This window comes from Nuphar pumila, chromosome 2 (genome assembly GCF_984573655.1).
Source record: "Nuphar pumila chromosome 2, dmNupPumi1.hap1.1, whole genome shotgun sequence".
NCBI lineage: Eukaryota > Viridiplantae > Streptophyta > Magnoliopsida > Nymphaeales > Nymphaeaceae > Nuphar > Nuphar pumila.
The window spans coordinates 123,097,147-123,120,222 of record NC_143250.1 but is presented as its reverse complement, the minus strand read 5'-3'; the positions used below and the strand labels follow the sequence as shown (position 1 = coordinate 123,120,222).

General features: G+C 38.9%; 1 long non-coding RNA gene and 1 pseudogene across 1 annotated transcript; one reads left to right on the top strand and one right to left on the bottom strand.

Moving 5' to 3' along the window:
- Window positions 1-1,544: 1,544 nt before the first annotated feature.
- On the bottom strand, window positions 1,545-4,742 carry LOC149846983 (uncharacterized). Its single transcript, XR_016430580.1, has 2 exons — window positions 4,445-4,742; window positions 1,545-4,100 (listed from the first exon to the last, which is right to left on the bottom strand). It is a non-coding gene; the product is annotated as an uncharacterized LOC149846983 (long non-coding RNA).
- Window positions 4,743-10,095: 5,353 nt separating this feature from the next.
- LOC149846982 (putative inactive receptor kinase At1g48480 pseudogene) lies at window positions 10,096-12,998 on the top strand (annotated as a pseudogene).
- Window positions 12,999-23,076: the final 10,078 nt, after the last annotated feature.

The following is a 23,076-nucleotide window of genomic DNA, read 5'->3' as shown; positions in this document are numbered from 1 at the left end:
AGTGTTCAGGATATGCCCTTTGCATCGGTAGTTGTGAGTATGTCACTTCTCTCGCTCTTTCTTCTGTTCTTTTGTCTTAACTTCTCCAGCAACGACAGTGGGACAGGGCTTTTTGAGGACATAGTCGATATGCAGCTCGGACAGCAAGAGACATTTGATTGCCACCGCTTGAAGTTTGACCCATCAAATCGATCAAGTTTTTCAAGGTCACGGTTAAGCAGATTGATGGAGTTGGATGTCGAACCAGAGGCCATAATTGAAGTTCTAAAATTGTTAGTACAACCTTGTGAAAAAATGGATTTCAGAAAAGAGATTTCAAGCCTAGAGGCACGTTCTTAAGATCGCTACCTTTAGAACTTCAATCGCCTCACTCCGGAAATTCTGAAGATGCGAAAAAAGGTTTTGTTACGACTGAGTTCCAAGGATACAACTAGGCTTGAACCTCAAGAGAGTCACTGCTTCGCAAGAACAGATGACCTCTCCACACATGAACTCTGCAAGCCAAACCGAGAAGATAAAAAGGAGAAAACTGGAGAGTCAGAAATTCTGATGTTTTCAAAAGACGAAAATAGAAGATATTTATAGACTTTTAGAGAGGCCAAAACGTTTTGCGATAAATGAGATTAATGGTCATAAATCTGACAGTTTAAAAATAGGACGAAAAGGTACCTGAACGGTCACCCACCTTTGACTGTCAATCAAAGACCTTCAAAACCGTCCAACAGTCACAAAGCGCCTTAAACTCAATATAAATGCTATTAAAACCTTTCAAACAGTCAGATATCTCAAAACCGAAAATCAAAACGGACATTTGCGCCTCATATGCACCTCGCACCGCTGCGAGCGTGCGAAGTGCGCCATCAAAATGTCACATTGCGACTCAGGCGCCCTTGCGCACATGCGCGCACGTGCACGCGAACGACGCATTTGTTGCTGCACGATGCCCAACAACGTCTACAAGCCACCCAAAGACACAAGGCTTACCAAAGTAAAGAATAGAGAACAAAGTCTCTATTTAAACCAGTAGCAAAAACTTATTTCTCTTAGATATGGGACTAAACCTTTTAAAACACTTTTGGTGGAAAGAAATCACCAATTTTAAAACTTTCCTAACAGTAGCAAGAACCAATAAAAAAAAAGACTTTAAAACTTTCAGCCAATAAGATTGTGCCACATCATCAAAAGTCGGATATGGATCTTTGAACTCAAAATCTATAGGATTGAGACCCAAATTCATTTCAAAATCTATAAACAAGGTTTCACCCCTCTAATCCATCCATCTTGCACCTGAGTAAGGAAGCCATGTTGCATTGAGAACCTAACTCAACTTGAGCATCCTCACTTTGCCGAACCTGCCTGCCAAATCTAAGACTAGATCACCTATCATAGGATTCATTCTGCCAGATATGAACCTTCCTAGACCTGTGCCCTGAGGAGGTGTTGTTGAATATGTCACTCATTGGAGTCAATGTATTATGAGGGATAACTAAGCCCGTAGTGAGTTCACTTCTTGCTTATTTTTATTTTATTCATTTTATTTAAAGTGTATCTGTTTTTATTTTTTTGTATATAAGCTTTTGCCCATACTTTTTCGAGCATTGGTGGGGCCCCGCATCATCAACCTCACCTTCTTTTAGGACCAGCGTACAAGGTATGGGAGGGTAAATGTTTCAACCCTGTAAATTGAAAATGTTGCTCCAATATGCAAGAAGGTATGGGAGGGTAAATGAGCGACGGAGATTGCAACCTACTCAGATGCTTTGCTCTTGAAATCTCATTTAAGCTCAGAAAAATGCGCTCAATGGCCAGAACTTCCATCTGTTTCCCGAGCTTGGTTGTGTAAATAATGCAAGCTTCGCTCAACTTTTGGAAATATGATATAAGAACACTATAGTTACGTTAAGATAGTCATACAATAGCTATTACATGTATTGCAGTAAGGGAGGCTTGGCTGTTATCCCAAGTTGGAAGTTCAGTAGTTTTAGCCTCCTTTTACAGTTTAAGGCCCACGCTTGTCCTCAGTCGTCAATTAATGAAGCTCAAACAACCAAAACACAGCCTCAGCCCCACTCATTTACAAGTTACAGCTCTATAAAGAAGTCACCAACATATATAATCAACCATATAAGAACCAACCAGGATAATTCTTATTAGCATTTCTTCCCCAACAAAAAGCCTTTTTTGTTTCAAGTCACTAGGACTGCACAAAATGTTCTACTCTAGAAACTGAATGATCTAAAAGACATATTGCCCTTGGGGCCCTAATTCCCACATCCCTGTTGTGATTTTTTTTTATTGCCCTTAGCCTCATCAATTTCATGTGGGATCACATTCCGTTCTTTATGTTTAAGCCTCCCTTACCTTTAAAACATCTAAACATTGTCAAATTCCTCAAACCTATGTTCAGCATCAAAATCTTTCCAAGAAAGGTGTTTTAAGTTTTGGAAAAAGGCAAGACAATAAAAAACAAAAAAATCTATAAGATGCACCTACGGCAATCCTAGAATAGGGGCCAATTAGCATATTGTTGGATTAATGAGCTTGACATATTGTTATTCAATGAAAGTACTGGATGATGATTATACAAATAACAATTGAAGTTTGGGCAGGACAAGTAGTGATAAGTAAATGTTCCATTTCAATCTAGAAAGTATATAATCAAACAACTATTGGATATATGAGGATACATATGCATAAATAAATTTAGATTAACATTGAGTCAAAGTCTCAAGCATGAAAAAACAATAAATAATGAAAAACTAAAAAAAGAAACTGCTTGAAAAGAATTCAAGTGCAAAAAAAACTTTGAAATCATGCACATAAAATAATTTCCTCGACACTAGAATGTCATTACCGGGAAAGCAAAGTCCAGTAACGCAGTTTGATTGTTCCCAAATTTTGAAAGCTGCATAAGAATCTGAATTGCCTGCGATAGACTGCTCAACATCTTTCACAAACAATATAAAACGGCCATTCTTGCTCTCATTAGACACTACCTGAAAATGGAAAAAAGCTAAAATGTGAGCTCAGAATAAATGAATTCAGGATGCAGAAAGTAACACCTTTTAAGGTCCTTAAATCAGCAGAAAAGTAGCAATGATGTCTTTGAGCATCACCATTGCAGAAGAATCCATGATCTTCACAAAGACCGCCAAGGTTAACACCCTCTGGTATGGTTACACACAAAAGACCGCCAAGGTTACACACAAAAGGAGAATGAAGTGCTTCACACATTGCAGAAGAATGAAGTGATAGAGCAACACAAATGGAGAGAGAGAGAGAGAGAGAAAGATGATAATGGCATTCTTCTTCAACAACCTTAGTAGATAGAAAGCAGAAAACAAGAACAGATATACTATGAGGTTGTGGAAATTCCACTATGAAGATTATTAGCACCTCCCAGTCAGAAGTTCGAAGCTCGCTTCAAGGTAACAACGTCTAGACGTATTAACAACTCTATTACCAGGACATCACATATCATACTCCAATATGCATAAAGAAATATTTGAGAATTAAGAGTTTGCATAGACCTCAAACTTCGTCAATTCTCTCCAATAAGTAAAGGAGAAAACACAAATTCAATTCATTTCTAGCAAAAATATGTAATAAGCAGAAACAAATATCTAACAAAATGTTCATAGGCTCATGAAACATTCCCCAACACGGTTTTAAGTTCAATTAAAAATATATTAATTGATATTAGTCGGCCCAGGTGTTGCTGATGACTCCCGCTTCAGTTGAGATTGATGACAAACACCAGAAGCTGCATTTTCTGAGCCAGATACATCAGACTCAGTACTTGGTGCTACTGTCTTTTTGGTTGCATTAGATTGCCCAGAATGTTTGGCACAAAAACATGATTTATCAGCTCTGAGTCCTTTGAACCAATCTGCATACTTTGAAGATAAACCCTATAGAATAATGGAACGAACTTTTAGATATAAGTTCATCTACTAGAAACATTAAGCCAATGAGATAAAAATGTGCAGATTAGAAATATAATCTTACAACCAGCATCGAGGTGGTATCAAATATGAGCAGTTTGGCTCCAAAGTGTTTAGCAAGGGCCTTTGACAATATCTCCTGATAAATCTCAGACCCTGAAAGTCAAATGATAAAAAAGAAAAAGTAAAGGGACCGATCCTGAAAGCCAAATGAATCATGTATTGAATGCCCATAATGAAACACCCAAACAACATATACAGGTCCTCAAAAAAAAAAAATCTAAAATCCCCACTGTGCAGACATGGCTACCACAGATTCTCGAAAATACTCTTCTTCAAGCCAACGGATGTGCTTCATAAGATCATATCAACAAAAAAGAGAACAAATTGTATTCCAAGTTTCCACAGCAGAGGACATAGCAAAATCACGAAAATTCAACCGAACAATGAAAATGTCCAGACGAGGAGAAAACAGTCAAAAGAGAGGCAGAAAATTGTACCAACAGAAGCACCAACGATCTGCAATGCAACCGGGCTGAAGATCACTTCGGCCCAAAAAACCCTCTCTTGTTCAATGATCTCGCCTCCGTTTCACAAAACAACCAAAACCCTCAAATGAGATCAAATCAAACCACTGAAAACAACAAACGAAGAATCCCTAAGAACACACCACTCGCCACTCAACCGCACGAAAATAGAAGCCCTAATTTACGAACCCTACTTTGCCCAGTAAAGACTCCAATCGAGATTCTGAGTAACGCACAAAACCCCACCTAAAATCTTAAAGCTTCAATTCATTCTTCAAAAGTAGTTAATAACAACGTTTAACTACGGGCCTGTATCTGTAATTAAAAGCTAAAGGTAGTAGTTAAAAGTCTCGACTCATTATTAACTACTGCTTTTTATTTAACTACGTCTTTCAACAATCGTAGTTAATCCTTTGTATTTATTAAATCTTTATTTTATTGTGACCATTCAACCCTCTTTTTTTCTTAAGATTCGCATATGATGCAGGCTAAAGCTTAGATTGAGAGGAACTGATGTATTTACAACTAGATAACAGCTCATCCTTATGAATGAATGGTACGTAAATTGAGAAGGTAAAAATCAAAACAAAACATAAATATCAATTGAAAGTAAGTAAAATCAAAACATAAATATTAATTGAAAGCACTAAAAGAAAATTTTAGATGTCTTAATAAGCCACTATACATACAAAAAATATTACTAAATATTATATATAAGAACAAAATTCCCGTGTTCCCTCAAACACGAATTTCTTATAAGAAATAAAACCAAGATCCCAATCTCTCTCAAGAAACCTTCTTGACTACCACCAACTCAACTCCATGACTGCCCCCACCAAATCCATAGGAACAGGGAATGTTGTCAGGATCGGTATCGGTCCTGAATCGTTTGGCTCCGATTCAGCTGTAGCCTGTATCGGCTGATACTGATACTCATGTGAATCATTTTGCATCGCTAAAAAATAATAATAAATATTATGAATCAATCATATCGTGACACGTATTAAAACCATTAAAATAATATTAACAAAATTGTATTTTTTTTTACAGATTCAGGGGAGAAGCATATCGATCTTCTGCCAATACTGTGAGTATACGCACTGATACTGATAACATTGTAGGGACCCAGACTCCCGATCAGAACAAGAAACCCATTAGAGAAACCAATCTCAAAGCCCTAATTTCCATAATCCAACTGAGCATGCAGGGGAAGAAACCCCAAAAAAAACATCGACTTGCGGGTTAAAATTACAAGGAAATACCTGCGATTACATGACCTAGATGCCCAACTATGCTGCCAAAATTCACAGCAAGGCCAACCACTTGCCATTTCTAAAGGAGGTAGGGAAATTAGGTGATTAGAGCTGTCTGACAAATATCGCGAGATTTACTAAAATCTCGCGATAATATCGCGAGAAATTGCCTGAAAGTTTAAGACGGCAATTTCTCATGAGATTTTCAAAATATCGCGAGATTTATGAAAAAAAACATAAATACCACGATTTAAACGCGATATTTACGTTTTAAACGGCTATTTATCACAAAAAAATGTGTATTTTTATTTTTAAATAAATTTTATTAATATTTTCTTATAAAAAATAATTTTTATATTTTTAAATGTATTTTTTTATTGCCAAGATTTTGCCGAAAAAATGCAAGATTTATGGATTTTTTTCAATTTCTCATGAGTTTTTGAAAAACGAGAAATTGCCTATAAAAACGTTTGTCACTATGGATTAGAGTCATCGACGTTTTGAGAATAGTTGAGAGAGAGAGATGACGTGGATTTTGGCCCCGTGCGCTGCACTTGAATAAAATGGCAAAAATGATCAAGGTAATTACACTCCTATCCTATGCGTGACGAGGACAATTTTTCATTACTTTTCAAACAAATAAAAAATGACACTGAACTCACACAACTCCTGCGTCATTTTTTGCAGAATATTTTGGGTTCACTCTTACCCCCTCATCCGCCTTTAAGGTTTGATGCAGTTGATTGTAGGTGCAATCGACGTAGCAAATGGTGCAGAACTACCTTATTTAGTTTTTTTTTTCTCACATATAACACCATAGATGAGATCTACATGTTTTTTTAGTGAGAACGATATTTTTGAATCACCAAAAGCTTAACTGTATACAAGTTTTTTAGGTGATCCAAAAATCAATGGCTATAAAGGCATCAATTGTTGTTTCTTACTCATAAAAAATTATTTTTTTTATCGAAAAAACATCATCCAAGAGTTTATTCCTACTAAAGCACGCACTTTGAACAGATCTATGAGGTTAGATTGTGTCAAAACAATTGACATCCTAAGATTCTAACTAGATTGTAGGTACAATCAATTATACCAAATATAAACCCATATATATAGGAAAGGTGAATCATCTAACCACAGGAATGTCAAAAATCTGCAACCAATGATGATCGGATGGCTCCCATTTTCCAATGCTTGAGCTTAAACAAAGACTTTACAACATATAGACATCTTTTTCAAATATGAATTTAAAATTTTACAATGCAAACCATTGTGGGCCATTGATTTTTAGCGCTTTCAAAAACACATCTAAACATCAAAAATTCATAATTCAAAACATGTCACGCTCTAAATGAATAATAAAAATCCAATATGCAAAGTCCGATCGATGAAAAACTCAATCCTTAGAGAAGGAATACCATTGACTACGATCAGTTGTAGATTTTAGATCTTCCTTTTGTTGTTGACTTCTATTATTTTGGTCATGCTGAACACATTTATGAAGCTAGATTTGGTCAAAAAAAACCTCCCCTATGAGTTCTAACTAGAGGGTTCCTTATCCAGCTGGAGGGTAGCAAAATGCTATCTCATATATATTTTAGTAATGATAGGGTGGTTAGAAGGCACCTACTCCCACCTAACAGAAGCTTTAAATGTTCAAACCTCCTGAATTTTTTGTGTGGAACAGAGCCTATTGATATGAACTCCATGCACTTTTTAATAGGAAACAAGTTTTGAATCATGTGATTGTGACCTACTTGTAGGTTTTTTAATATTTTCAAAAATCGACAGCCCACAATGCACCAAAATTGATGACATGAAAAATCTTATTTTTGTATCCAAAAAATATGATCCAAATCATGATTCTCATCAAATAAACTATGTTGAATGCATCTATGAAGTCTGATTGAGAAGATGCAACCTACAACTATAGTTTCTAAGAGGTGGGTGTAGGTGCTCCTAAAGCACCCTCGCATCTCTCTCTCCCTATATATATATATATATAGAGAGAGAGAGAGAGAAGGTGGTAGCTGCTAACTATTGTTTTTTAGCTAATCACCGTGTTAATGGGGCTTTCTAAGGGTTTTTTCATATTTTTCATAAATCTGACCGTACATATGCATTCTACAGGTTTGATTTTATAAGAATCTACTCTTGGATCGTCTGATTCCAAAAAGTAGGTAGGTTTTTATAAAGTTTACAAATTTATTGATTTAAGATTTTCAAAAATATTTAAGGTTTAAAAAAATTATATTTTCATAAAAAGAATGATTCAAATATAGTTCTCTAATGAATCAACAGGTATTGAACACATCTAAATGGTTAGATTTAAGTAATACATGATAAAAAAAAAAAAAAACTTCCAAAACCCGGCTTGCACAGAGGTTAGCTAGAAATATGGTTAGCATTTATATATATTTGACAATTATCTCGGCTCGGGAAGGAATCTAAAACATGAGTTCCAGAAAAAACAACAACCTGGAACTGAGTACATTGTTTCATCATAATTATTGTGATGTCCTCCTTTTTCATCTCGTATCCCTAACATCCAAAACAAACCCCTGACTCTGTGCAAAAATAATAATTCATGGCCCCCTATCTTCTTAAAGAATAAACCCCCACAGAGTGTGGCACATTGGTTATTTACAAAATTTTGAGAACTGAAAGGAGTACGGCACTTTTACTGACAACCCGTGGATTTTTCAGGACGATTACTTTTCTTTGTTTAAATTATTGGTTTGACTGTTCTAATCATGCATGTTAATTTTTACAATCACCCGTCTGTCCTTGACCTCATACCAATTGGGATTTATGATGTGCCTTGCCACTTTTGGTACGTGAAATGGATAGTTAAAACCGTGGAGAATAGTCATGGGATTTTCATGGCAAAAAAAAATTTGCAATAAAATTGGAAATTTTGTTTCTGTTAAAAAAATCTCAAGAAAATATTAACATAATTAAATGTTAAATGTATAATATATAAAAAAATATAGGAAAAAACATTAACAACATAGAAATACATACAAAATCTGAAGTATCACATTAATAATGTGATAACATCGCAATAAAAATATGATAGGGACGATATTATGAAAATATTATATTTTTGGAAACTATATCGTTTTTTTAAAATGTCTCAATAAAAATTAGAGATTGTAAAAAATAGACTATGTTTGTGACTATGCTTTGAAGATTGAAACTGAACAATGACCAAGCCCTTCCTGCACAATGAATCCTATGGTCTCTTTTATTTTTTTCCCTTAAGCCTATAAAACAGTGTCTATATCTTCTAGGTTGTAAATAACAGATGCAGTTCATGGGTTGATGGACAAGTCATTCATCTTCAAATAAATTTGAGATGATGAACTGGTAGATGGAAGAGCTGTCCGTTTGAATGGGTGAAGAATGCTTTGGTCATTTGAGACACAAAATGGCTAATATAATAATCAAACACTAATGGCTTTGATATTTTCGTCGTTAGTGATAACTGAATAACTTCATCATTACGACAAATTCTCACAAGACCCTGTAACCTAAACACGCGTTAAAAGGATTTGTCTTCCTTTCGTCATAAAGAAGGAAAAAAACTAAAAAGGCATAAAAGCCCTCAAGTGCAATTTTCTTCTCTGCAGAAGAAAAACAGAAGAAAAGCTAAAAGGGAAAAAAAGATAAAAACGTGTGGTTAAAATCTAGGGTTCCTTTCGTGCAAGGGTTTACATCTCTCTCTCTCTCTCTCTCTCTTGTCTGGAACCCCACTTTCTCTCTCTAACCGTGCCAGTACAATACTGCCCTTTTTCTCTCTTCCTCTCTGTCTCAGACACTACCGCAAATGCTGCACACTGAGGCCCACCACGCTTTCTCCAGCATCGATCAACGGAGTAAAATCCTTCAATCTCTACACCCATCCGCACATAGAACTGAAGGCACCTAGACCCACTTTATCTCTCTACCCATCTATTAATTAGGCCCTGTTTGGAGTTAATGCATTTGGTAAAAACTTAGTCAAACTATTGGAAACTCAACTGGTAGCTGGGATGGGAAGTGAGGTCCTCTCACCTTTCTATTTACACTAAAGAATGGAATCCACAGCTGCCAAAGCCAAATTCAAGATTTGACAGTTCCCACTTCCTCAAATGACACTTCCTTTCCCAATTAATTTCCAGACAGGGCCTTAACTTGCTGCTCTTACTTCCTACCATCTACCCATACAGCCCACACCCATCCATCCGTCCATCAAAATCCTATGTCCCCTCCCCTCTCTCACTCTCTCTCAATGTACCCCTGAAAACCATCCCACTATGATCTCCCCATAAAGCCACTCCCGCTCACACTCCCACCAAAATCACCACCCATCCATCGCCACCATCGATGGCCGCCTCTCTCCTCCTCTTCCTGCTCCTCCTCTCCAGCTTCCTCCCGCCAGGAAGCACAGACATCGCCGGTGACAAAGCCGCTCTGCTGACCTTCCGGTCCGCCGTGGGGAGGTTCCTCCCGTGGAACCAGTCGGACGTCACCCCGTGCTCCTGGCAGGGCGTGGAGTGCGTCAACGGCCGAGTAACGACCCTCCGCCTTCCCGGCGCCGGCCTGATCGGAGACTTTCCCTCGGGGGCTCTCGGTGGCCTCACCGCCCTCCGTACCCTCAGCCTGCGTTTCAACGCCCTCGCCGGCCCCCTCCCGCCGGACCTCGCCGGCCTCGCCGACCTCCGCAACCTCTACCTTCAGCGTAACCGGCTCTCCGGACCCATCCCCCCGGCGGTCTTCCGCCTCCAGAAGCTCGTCCGCCTGAACCTCGCCGGCAACAACTTCACCGGCGGCATCCCGTCCTCCTTCGGTAACCTCACCAGGCTCGCCACCCTCCTCCTCGAGTCCAACTCCCTCACCGGACCCATTCCTGTTCTCCGCTTCGCCAACCTCACCCAGTTCAACGTCTCCTTCAACCGTCTCAACGGCTCCATCCCCGTCTCTCTCAGCCGTCTCGGCGCCGACTCATTTCGAGGTAACGTCGCCCTCTGCGGCGCCCCCCTCCCGCCATGCCCCTTCGCCGCTACTCCCATCACCAACGGCTCGGCGGGTGGCGGTGGTGGCAGTGATAACGGCAATGCTGGCGGCGAACGCCGGCACCGAAGGCTCTCCGGCGGAGCGATTGCCGGCATCGTGATCGCCTGTGCGGTAGCGGTAGTGGTGGTGCTTTCTATCTGCTTGGTGTGCGCTAGGAGGAGCAAGAGCAGCCAGCGGAGGACGGGCGCGATCGATATGGCTGCAGTGAAGCCGCCTCCTGGTCCGGTCGTGCTGGATAAATCGCCTGCTGAGGAGGAAGGCAATGTGGTTGGTGGTGGATTCTTGGACTACGGTGCAGCGGGGAGGATGGAGACTGGTGGTGGCGGCGCGAAGAAGTTGGTGTTCTTCCCCGGAGCAAAGGGTGGCTTCGATCTGGAGGACCTGCTCAGGGCTTCGGCAGAGGTTCTGGGGAAGGGGACGTTCGGAACAGCGTATAAGGCGGTCCTCGAAGACGGGAGCGTCGTGGCAGTGAAGAGATTGAAGGATGTGAGCTTGAACCAGATGGAATTCGCCGCGCAGATCGGCATGATTGGATCGATGGCCCACGGCAATCTTGTTCCGCTGCGGGCTTACTATTACTCCAGGGAGGAGAAGCTCCTTGTCTTTGACTACATGCCCATGGGCAGCCTCTCCGCATTGCTCCACGGTAAGTGTTTCAGTTGATCCCTTGTTTGGTTGGTGGTCTTAATCTTGCTTGCTGAGTTTTAGTTTTTACTGTCTGTCATTCCTTTCAAAATAATAATATGGATGGTTGTAGTTTCTTCCTTGATTTTCTCCTTCTTCTCCTTTGCTTCAAGCTATTTGATTGCTTTTGTTTCGCTTTAGTGATTTGATTAGTTGGTCATCTTACTTCTAAGTTTTGCTGTTTCCGGATTACTTTAGTTGGTCATGCTTAGATTACTCTGCTTTTTCTTTTTTGATTTTTTCATTTTAAATATTTAGTTGCGGTTCTTTTTTTTTAATGATTTGGTTAGGAGAGCTCGTCCTTTGTGTATATTGCGACAGAGTGATTTAGCTGCTCTATAGTATTTTTTTTATCTTCACTGGGTGTTGCTTGTTGAGCTCGATTGTTTTTTGTTTTGGCTTTTGTTTGGTGGTAGTTTTCAGTCTTTTTTTTCATTCAGTTGGTTGGTCGTGCTTGTCTTTCTGTTTGTTTGATTGCTTGATTCCCTATTAGTTTTACTATTTTGATTGACTCACCTTGTTCTGCATTTTCTGTTGGTGTCGTTGTTGACGCCGGTGGTTTTCCGTAATTCATGCATTTCATCTTTTGGATTATTTCATTGCTCGTTTGAGATTATTAAGTTGACTGAGCGCTTTCTCAGTAATTACTGAGAAATAATGCCATGGTGTTTTAAACTTTTTATGATGATGGCATTCAAATCCTTTATTTTCCTTCTCTACGTTTTTTATTCATTTGCACATTCAAGCTTTCTTGGTAATCTTTTTTCTAACTTGGCTGCAAATCCAGTTAGTCTCCTTGTCTTGTCTTCTCTTCTCTCTATTATCTTCTTTGTTTTGATAGAATGTCAACGTGAACAGGAAGCAGAGGAGCCGGCAGAACACCATTGAATTGGGAGACACGTTCTCGAATTGCCCTAGGAGTAGCAAAGGGCATAGAGTATCTCCATTCTCAAGGCCCCAACTTCTCCCATGGCAATATCAAGTCGTCCAATGTCTTGTTGACTAGAGAGTACGATGGCTGTGTTTCCGATTTTGGGCTTGCCACGCTTGTTAACCCTTCACCTGCTGCTAATCGTGTAATCGGCTACCGAGCACCGGAGGTGACCGACCCAAGTAGAATTTCGCAGAAGGCAGATGTTTACAGTTTTGGGGTCCTGCTTCTCGAGCTCTTGACGGGGAAGCCACCGTCTCACGCCTTGCTCAATGAAGAGGGTGTGGACCTGCCAAGATGGGTGCAGTCAGTGGTGCGGGAGGAATGGACCTCAGAGGTGTTTGATCTGGAGCTCTTGAGATATCAGAATGTAGAAGAGGACATGGTTCAACTGCTGCAACTGGCTATGGACTGTGCAGCAGGCTACCCAAACCAGCGTCCCACAATGAGCGAGGCGGTAAGGAGGATCAAGGAGCTTTGTCGCAACATTATCAGTAGCCATGACGACGAAGAAGCAACACACTCTTCGCAGAGGACAACCGATTCCATAGAGGACACAGGTAGTATTGCCCCACCCCTTCCTGGCCTGTTTGATTGATTCGAAGGCAGCAAGCAGATGAAAGTGAACAAGAAGTTGATGGTTTAGCAGACACTGTTAAAGGGAAATTAAAGTTCATTATGATTTCTCCTTCTCACAATGGTATTTTGGTTTCTTTTTTCTTTTTCTTTTCCTTCATCTCTTGTTTACTTTGGTCTCACCATCGATGGGGTTTATGTGATTTGGGAGGGGAATAATGGAAAGTATGGGGAAGGGTTTTAAAGGTTTTGCATTGGGGTTGGAGGCTGTGGGTTGCTTGCTGTAATTACTTTCCTTTTCTTTATTTTTCCCTTTTCTCTTCTGCTTAGAGGAATGCTTGTATTTTTATCTTTTTTCCTTTTGGAAAGAAAGTTTTCTCATTGTTATTGTTATTGTTATTGTTCTTGTTGGCTTTTTTATACTGGGCATCTGTGTCAATTAAGACAATTTTAAGGACTCTAAACCCCACTTGAGCTGCTCTTACAGAATGAATATCATCATCTTGACATGGTGGCTTGATGCTTAACAGCTCAAAAAGACCCACTATAAGCTTCACATAAAGCAAATATGGGAGGTTCAGACCTTCTCTATCAATGTTTGTGAATATGGATTTAACCCCTAGGAGCAGGAACCATGTGCATAAGATGTGAAAACACTGGGACGGTTCTTAGCATTTCTTTTTCGAAGACCATCATTCTATCTATGGTAAATTAAGACTGCTTTATTTGGCTAATAATATCTACATCATGATTAGGATGAATTAATAGGTTCTTTATGCTCTATTGCTTCATTAAAAAGCGATTGCCAACACTAGTGTTCTTTTTCCTGTATATTCTAAGCAGTATATGGCTGGATCATTTCTCTGTACGTTGTTAAAGCCACTTTGATATTTATGCCAACCAAGCCCATAAAAAGAAGGGGGGTGCAATAATTGTTGCCACACAGCCAATGTGGTTGGTCCCACTTTACTCTCTATCCACCCTCTTTGGTTTGGCATTGCTGCAATATCCCAGTACAGTGCCATCACTAGTGCATCTTGCTATCTGTAGCATGGCTGCCTGGGTAGTAGGAGTGCCTACTATAATAACTACATTCTCATCTGAAAAAGAAAAGAAGCAAATGCATTATTTAATACTCTCTCTCTCTGTCTCTCTCTCTCTCTCTCTCTCTCTCTCTCTCTCTCTCATGCTTTTGTGATGGTACTTGTGTGTGGAATTTGCTATTGCCATTCTTTCACTACGACATCATGTCCATCGGTTCATTGTAAGCTTCACAATATACGTGTGTGTGTGTGTGTGCTTGCGTGCGTGCCTGGGTTCATCCACGGGCCACGGGCCGGCATCATTTGTATTGTACTCTCTTTGGTAGAAACTGTGTCAACGGGTCTGGTTTACCCGGGCCCTACCCTTACCAAAACCCTATAGGGTTCGGGGTATGGTGTTAAATAAAAAGACCCGGGTCTGGACCCGAAGGTCCTATTAATACATGGATCCCGGTATAGTTTGTGAAATTTTATATCAGACTCAGGCCCGACTTGATTAAGACCTATAATTTTTTAATGTAAAAATGATAAAAAAAATATTATTTTACCGGATATGGAAAGGGTCTGGGTATAGTTTTTCTTGTGTTCGGTCCAATTAGACCCAGATTTGTACTTGATACCATACCCAAAAATTGGGGCCAGGTCTGGTTTCACCTGTGTCCGAACCAAACCCGAACCTAGTAGAAAGTCATGAGTGGGATCCTTAACTGATGAATTTGACTCCACAGATATGTTCAGCATTGCTCATTTTGATAAATCGGTACCCGGTTTTTCTTTATGTATGATCTTTTTTTTCATTTGTGAACTTTTGTGTATTATCGGACATCGGTTTCTGAAGCTCTTGGAAAACCTGATTACACAATGCAGTAGGGTGCTTCAAAACAGGTTTCTAACTAAATAAATCATACCGTATTCATTGGTTTCATACACATAAAAAGAAAATTAAAAAAAGTTTAAAAGGCGTCCTTTCTATTCTATTGGAGACACACACACATGTATGTATAGGGTTTATTTAACCTTAAGCTAGTTAATAGCGATCAGCTTATTGAAATGATCAAAGCACTTAATTCTTAAAGCAATACCATTTTTTAAAATACATAGTTATTTTTGCAAGTTGAGTATTATATTTAAAAATAAATAAAAAACCAAATACATTTTTCAAAACAGTAATTATGTACTTTTCAAAATTTCCATCATATATATATATATATATATGAAAAAAAGGGAGATGAATAGTAATTATGTCCAAATTCTCAAATGCTCTACTTTTTTTAGAACCTTTTTATGTTTTGTCGCGTGAGTACATGAGTATGCTCTTCTAGTATCGAAAACTCTCATTAAAATATAGATTCATATGTTTTTTTGCGAACCTTACAAAGTTTGTATAACCAAATTTACGAACCTTCAATAATTGAAACTTGCCTAACTTCACAAATTTGTCAGTAAATCTGCATATAAAGAGCATATTTGCAATGTCCTTATTTGCGATGGTTGTTTCAAAGTGCAAACTTTATAAAAAAAATTACTATATATTATATTTGCAAATCATTACATGTTCGAGGATCTCTTTGATGATTAGTTACTGAAAAGAGGTTCGCATGGTATCTCGCGAATTTCGTACTATATATGTAAATTTAGTATAGTATTTATTAAGTTATGTATGTTTTGGTTACAAAAAGTTGAACTTTGTGAGGTATGTAAAAAAGAAAAATTGTTAATCTACGTTTTAGTAAGAGTTTGTAATACCAGAAGAGCTTATCGATACATCGCGCAAAACTTAAGAGCTTCGCTCTTGCGAAGGATGAAAAAGTCCTAACGAAGTTAAGCATTCGTGAATTTGGACATTAGGCAAATTTAAAAAATGAAGAAGATTTTTGGAAAATGTGTCCGTAATCCGCTTGTCCTGCCCTTCATTTTTCTTCCTGTCATTGGTTGAAGGGCTGCTTATGTGGAGTTTTCCTTCTCTTTTATTGTTGACTGCCAGTAATTAAACTTCTACCACGTTTCCTTTTTAAACGTCATAACAAGTGGGTCATTGTGTGGACGGATTATAGTGTTGTTGATTCCCTGCAAAATAAAAAATGAATGATTTCTTTGTCTTATTTGATTATTGTATAAAAACTGGTTATCCATTTGGGAAGGAAGCAACAATGCAAAATTTGGGAAAACAAGGGTGGCCTTGGTAGGCCCCACAATTAGGGATGGCAGTGGGGCGGAGCGGGGGACAAGGTCTCCACCCCCGCCCCGCCTCAAGATTTTATCCTCCACCCCCGCCTCCATTCCCGGCGGGGATGGATTTTATCCTCCACCCCCACCTTCATCCCCGTTTCATGTCCTCCATCCCCGGTTCAAACGGGGATGAGGCCGGGCGGGGCGGGGATATTGCGGGGAAAAGTGGTCGGGGCGGGGATCGTGGCGGGGACGGGGCGGGGTGGGGAAAAATGTGCGTCCATCCCCGCCTCCACCCCCGAACGGGGATGGATTTTAACCTTTGTCCCCGCCTCCATCCCCGTTTCATACCCTTCATCCCCGGTCCAAACGGGGCGAGGCGGGGCGGGGCCCCGCTTTCCCCCGGTCCACTGCCATCCCTACCCACAATTCATCCTGGCTAACATGACCTGACCAGGTCGCTTCTATCTTTTCCCTTTTTCTTTTCTTCTCCTTATGAACGTAAAGTGGGCTGGACCCAGATTGGGACCTGATCCAAGTCATACATACATACCTACATACCCTTGGCCTCATAAGTTTATATCCCCCACATGGCTAGTCTAGATCCAATTTACCAAGCAGCTTAACTAACCGGGAAAGAGCCAGGATATTGGGATAGAAGGATAGTTTCAGCTAACTCTCCTCTTGAGTATAGGGCTGACATTTTCATAATTGAAGTCGATTCTTGGTTTTTTTGCAGAAAATGATTTCATATATTCCTGTGTGTTATTGGAAATTGATCATAAGTCTATATTGTGGTTCAACCAATGTTGACATGAATGTGTTAATGACCTGGCCTTTGTGGGGCTGGTAAACAAGCCAAACAAAATGAACAGAGGATGTTCAAGCTTAGCTCACTCTTGTGGCGAGCCAAGTCGAGCTTGAGTTAGCTCATTTTACAAAAAGTGTAAATTTTAAAATGAAAAATAATGCAATTTGTACCTAAACCTATGGAATGTAGCTCAAACTGACTCATTTACAAAATAGAACATTATTTCAAATGTAGTTGGGATATGGCTTTATGATGATGAATGATGAACATTATTTCAAAGCTGTAAGCAATGGGATTTGAACTTTGAGCTCATTGCTTCTAAGTCAAGCACTTCAACTATCTATGCTTTATGATGTAAAATATATTCGTTATTACTTAAAAATCCTATAGGAGCCAAGCCCAGCTGAACACTCACTGTTCATGTTCAGTTTGCGAAGCCGATTTTGCATGTTCGAATGAGCCAAACATGAGCCAAGCCACAAGTGGGTCATCTTGTTTTCAGGCCTACTCCTGAGTACCAGGTTGCCCTACTCTCCTGAACTTGTAAGGACTAATCAGGAACAGCCCAGGTGGGATTAACAGGAATTGGGACGTCTTCAGGATCCTTTCACCGGGTTATTGACTAGCCAGACATGACCATGTACTAATAATCAGGTAAAATGCCAATTCCTTTTCAAAGATGCTCTTGTGAATGCAAGGGATATGGACTAGGTTCTGTGTCCAGATTCAGATTCACTAGTTTGGTCCGAGTTTGCATCAGATTAGTCCGACCCAACCATGACCGAATAACGCCTAACAAATCCGCAAGAGTATCCAAGCCCATCCAGTTGATTGAGACCTGAATCAGGATCTGCACTGATAGTCATATTTTGCATCATCTTAGGTTTGGTTTTAAAACCTGCTTTATGTCGTACTGAGCCTAGTCGCTAAGCAGAAGGCCCACTCTTGGCCTACCATTGTATACAGGAGGATTTGACCATATTATTATTGATTAAGATGCTTTATGGAATTTGGTTCAAATCCTAGGGAATAAAGTATTGCGTATGGGAAGAGTCCAATAATTAAGCCGGATTGGATCCGGGTCATATATCTGTCCAGTGAAATATTGGTGAATTACCAACGGCAATAATAAAAGATATCAAAGTCAATTATGAGGGGTACTTTTCATTTCAATTTACTTTTACATACTAGAAATACAAAAAAATCTCACTCATTTATATTACAAAAATTGTCAATGAAAATTTGATGAACATGTTGACTTTTGCTTCAATTATTTAAAAAGTGACAAAGAACCTACTGCTCCCACTGTACAACAAAAAACAAAAAGAGATGGGACACTTCTCAACAAAAATAAATTGCAGGTAATAAAAAATTTTAAAGTTTTATGGAGCACCCTATCATTATATATATATATATATATATATATATTGAGAGAGAGAGAGAGAAAGAGACTAAAATATGTGAACTGGAGTAAAAATCGAGAGTTTTATGGGTTTTTTTCCTTAAATTTCACCGTATACATGTGATCTACATGCTTGGTTTTATAGAAACAGACTCTTGGATCATCATATTAAGATGCATAAGAAGGATCTTAATTTTAAGACTTGAAAATCAATGACTAGGAATTTTTGTAAATATTCAAGCATCCAAAATATGCATTTTTTTATAAAAAATACATGATCCAACAGTCGATTCCTAGCAAATGAACCACGTCGAATGCATCTGCAGGGTTGGATTTGCAAAAAAAAAGAATAAAAAATGCCTAGCTCACATATTTTCAATTAACATATTCTAGTGACAAAATATACATATGATCAAACATTACATATACAATCTTAGTTTATTTAGTAAAAATGTGTTTTTGACATGAGATTATGACGTATAACCAGATTTTTCAAGAACTTAAAAAATTAACTTTCCATAGTGCAGGAAGCTTTCACTAGGATACAGTTTTTTCTTGGAAAAATATTGGCTACCCTCATGAGTTTTAAACCCCCTACTTGAAACTAGGGATGCAAACAGGTCACACCTGGAACAGCTAAATACATGGAGAGTCGGATAAAGATTGAATCCGAAATAGCCAAAAAATTGCAAAGCCTCCATCCAGGATGCGACACATTTGCATCCCTAATTGAAACTCAGAGAGAGAGGCCATTTTGATCAAATCCAGCCGCCTTCTTTCTGTGATTACATTTGCTACATTATTGGAGCATTTGCATTACTGTTTGCATCAGAATATACCCCTAAGCTTCTAATGACTCATGGCAGCCACCGCTATGGTTAAGCCACTGAAGTTTTTTTTTTCTTTTCCTCTGTTCATTAGCCCTTGCATGGGACAAGCATATATTGATTGATAAGCAGCTAATCCTTTCAATCACTAGCTAGTCATATGACCCTAAGCGAGTTGCTTTAGTCCTCATGCTGCTTACTTCTGTGTGGTCCTTTTATATGAAATGAGTTGGGTCTCTCCAATGAGTTGAGCCTCTTCCTAAGAGGACCACATTTGATTCTACCAGACATCTAATATAGTCCTTCAAGATGGGTCCAGATTCCTCATGTTCAGAAAACTAAAGGGACCTCTCCACATGTTGGTCTGAGCAGTAATCATTGTCACCATCATCATCGTTAAGCCTCGTCCCATCAACAGGAGGGCATTTCTCTCTCTTCAATGAGAGAGTGTACCAGGTCAGCTGGCAGTATTATGCTAGAGCTGCCTTGAAAGCAGCCAAACACCATCTTGTTTGTTTTGTTTCAGCAGTTTATTCTTTGTACCGTAGATGCCGCTCATCTAAAACTTGAATGGCTCTCAAAAAAAAATTGTGGGACCCATCTGTGAACCAAGCGTCCCGTTCATGGTGTTCTGGCTGACATTTATCAAATGAATGAATGGCATCCAAGGTAGAGCAGACTCTAACCTGATCCGCTCTCCTGTCCTGTCCAATGGGTGTTGAAATTAGAAACCAAGCTTCATGTAATTTCACCATCAAAGGCCCTCTCTTAACCAGCTTGACTCACGATAAATAACGTGCAAATGAAAACCTCTCTCTCTCTCTCTCTCTCTCTCTCTCTCTCTCTCTCTCTCTCTCTCTCTCTCTCTCTCACAGCAAATTTTCTTTGTAACCATATTCTCTACACCCTTTTCTTCTATAATTCTAGCTAAAATTTTAAATATTCTTAAGCTTCCCTCACGTCCAACCTAAAAATAACCAATGCAGTTGTACTTTTAGTAAATATGTTTTTATTTGAATTTTTGAATAAGATTTTATCAAAACCCAACCTCGAATTCAGCTTTATCAATAAAAACTATACGTAACCATATTGATTTTAGATGGGGTTAAAGGCAAAACAAACTGAATTATCCCCCATTCTGACGTAAAAACAGATTTCCTGTGCTCATCCAGATCTGAATCCAATAAGATCCAACTATACATGTTCTAAATCCAACCAAGAAATGGACATGAGATGCCCCGTATCCTAACGCATGGTTCAAATCATGGTCTCACTCTCACAGGGTTGGATCTCTAATATACCTGCACTTATGAAAAGTTGCAGAAGAAATGCTAAACAGATAGCGGGACCGGGTTCGAATCCCACTCTGACATGAAAAAGAAAAAAACAGGAAAAACAGAAAGGAATAACTGGTGATGGGGCCTCGTTAGATAGCAGTTCTTTTTCTGTTTTTTAAGGCAGAGCCAAGTGTTAATTATATATGATCGTCTAATCAATAATCAAACTAAAAGTGGTCAAATATGGATCCTGGATAACTTAATGAACATTTGAATCCACTTACACCAGACAAATTAACGATAAGGGACATAATTTTGATGATGTTCAGGCCCAAATTACCAGACGTGGATCTTAATGGGTCAGCTTTGGATCCGTCATCTCAGATTTGAATCCATAATTACCTGAGTACAGTCTGCACGAAATGCTCACGTTAAATGGTTTTCTCATGGTTATCGACGAACTTATGGAAGCAACAGCAGGAGTTAGTTGGAATCTGGACTTTCATCAGACTCAGGTGGGTTCAGACCTGGGTTTGACTCTAACGTAGTGGTACCAGACCCCTTCCATAGTCAGTAAAACAATATGTTATGTTTTTCATGTTGAAAAGCAACCGATCTCAATTAGAACTCAAGTTGGACCAGGTCCTGGTAGAAATTTCATAAACCATGTCTTGCTCCATATGCTGATTAGACCTCATAAGTCCAATTCAAATGGATCCCCAAGAGAAACTTTGAAGAAAAACACAGTTGAATGATGATTGAAAAGATCAAGCTTGAGGATATTCTAGAAATTGCAAAGCATTTGAAAAATAATAAGAAAAAAAGCAGCCCCCCATTAAACAAAATTTGGAAGTTTGTTAACAAGATACAAATAAGTCACGTCAAGGCAGCTTTTTAAGATAATAGGGGAATCATATAGCTGCCATAATATCAAATAACATTCTCGGTCGGGTTCCGCTCACGTTTTGTCAGACCCAATTCCAAATCAGGTCTAAAAATAAGACCCAAACCCAACCCAATCTAATTCGGGTTCGAGTTTGGGTAAGGTTAGAAATTGTGGGCTCATCATATGAGTTAACGAGTTTAGTATGTATCAGGTCAGGTATAATTTGGTCAGACCTTTAATAGACCCATTTTGATTTCGATCAGGTTCAGGTCTGGGCATGAGTGAAAAAGTACTCATATGGGTCAACCGGTTCGGATCTTAACGGGTTTGCATTTCAACTCAAAACTCGATATGATTAGTATTCCAGACTTAATTACTCACCAATAGAAAAATATGTAAATTAATGGATCAACTATTCATTAAAAACATTATATGCTAACAAATAAAAAGTTTATTAACTATTGTAAATAAATGTTAAAATCAAAATATAAAAAAAAATCCAAACCAACCATCATCGAAGTTGAAATAAAAAGGACATCATTGATTTATCATATTCAAAATGTATCATGAGTTTGGATTCGGTTAAGGTCAGTTTATAACTTCACATATAAAACAGGTTTGGGTACATAATGGATTTGAGTTAAGGTCGATTAGGATCAGGTTGGATTCAAGTAGATTCAGATTCACAATATGGAAAACCATTTGAATCAAGTACAAAAAGCAGGTCACGTCCAAACAGGTTGAGATCTTTATTTGTGACAGTCAAGATCCAAACTGTTTAAATTATGGATCTATATTTTGAACCCGAGCCAAAACCCAAGAGTCCACTAAAATCAACTTGGGTCAAGTATAATCAGTTCAGAACGTCAGGTCAAATCTGGCATACCCGACCCAGTTGCACCCCAAGTTGAGATATAAGATACTGCCCTATAACGAAACCACCCTCCAAAGGACCTTAAACTTTTTTTATATAGAAAAGCTGGGGTTAGGCAGACCCTTAACTGATTATTGATGAGAGAAAGAAACTGTTACAAGTTCTAAAGTCAGGAGACCCCAAACATGAAGGTAATCGCAAGCACCCCAATCATGAATCAGCATACATGTTATGAAAGGCTAAAGTTTTAAAGAGTTTTTCCGACGTAAAGCCTAAAATTAAATCTCAAATACAATAGATCCAGATAGGGTTGGACCCCGTCTAGCACTTTGGTACCACTAGGGCCATACAAGGATATAACTATGACTGAGTTGAACATAATCAGTTGAATTTAAATCTCAAATACAACAGATCCAGATAGGGTTGGACCCCGTCTTCCCTTCATCCATTCATAATTTTGAGGGCAACAATTTAGTCAATATTTCGAGATCCTTTTCAAACGCGTACGTGTTCTACTTCAACAACCAATCTAAACTCAACCACTGTTAAAGACATAATATTCATAAAAAAGGATAGCTTGATCAAATAATGAGTTTAAAAAAGAAAAAGACAAAATTAACAAACCCAACAAAGTTGGCTCCCGAGGATCTTCACCTGTTTCATTAACTCCGAAGATAACGACTAAATTAGTGAAACCGACAGCCCCCAGAGATGATATGAAGCCTGATCTTGTGTGTTCTTTCTCAGGTTTTGTATATCATACATGAGAAGGCCAAATAACAATAGCCTTTTTTCCATGAATATCTTTGTT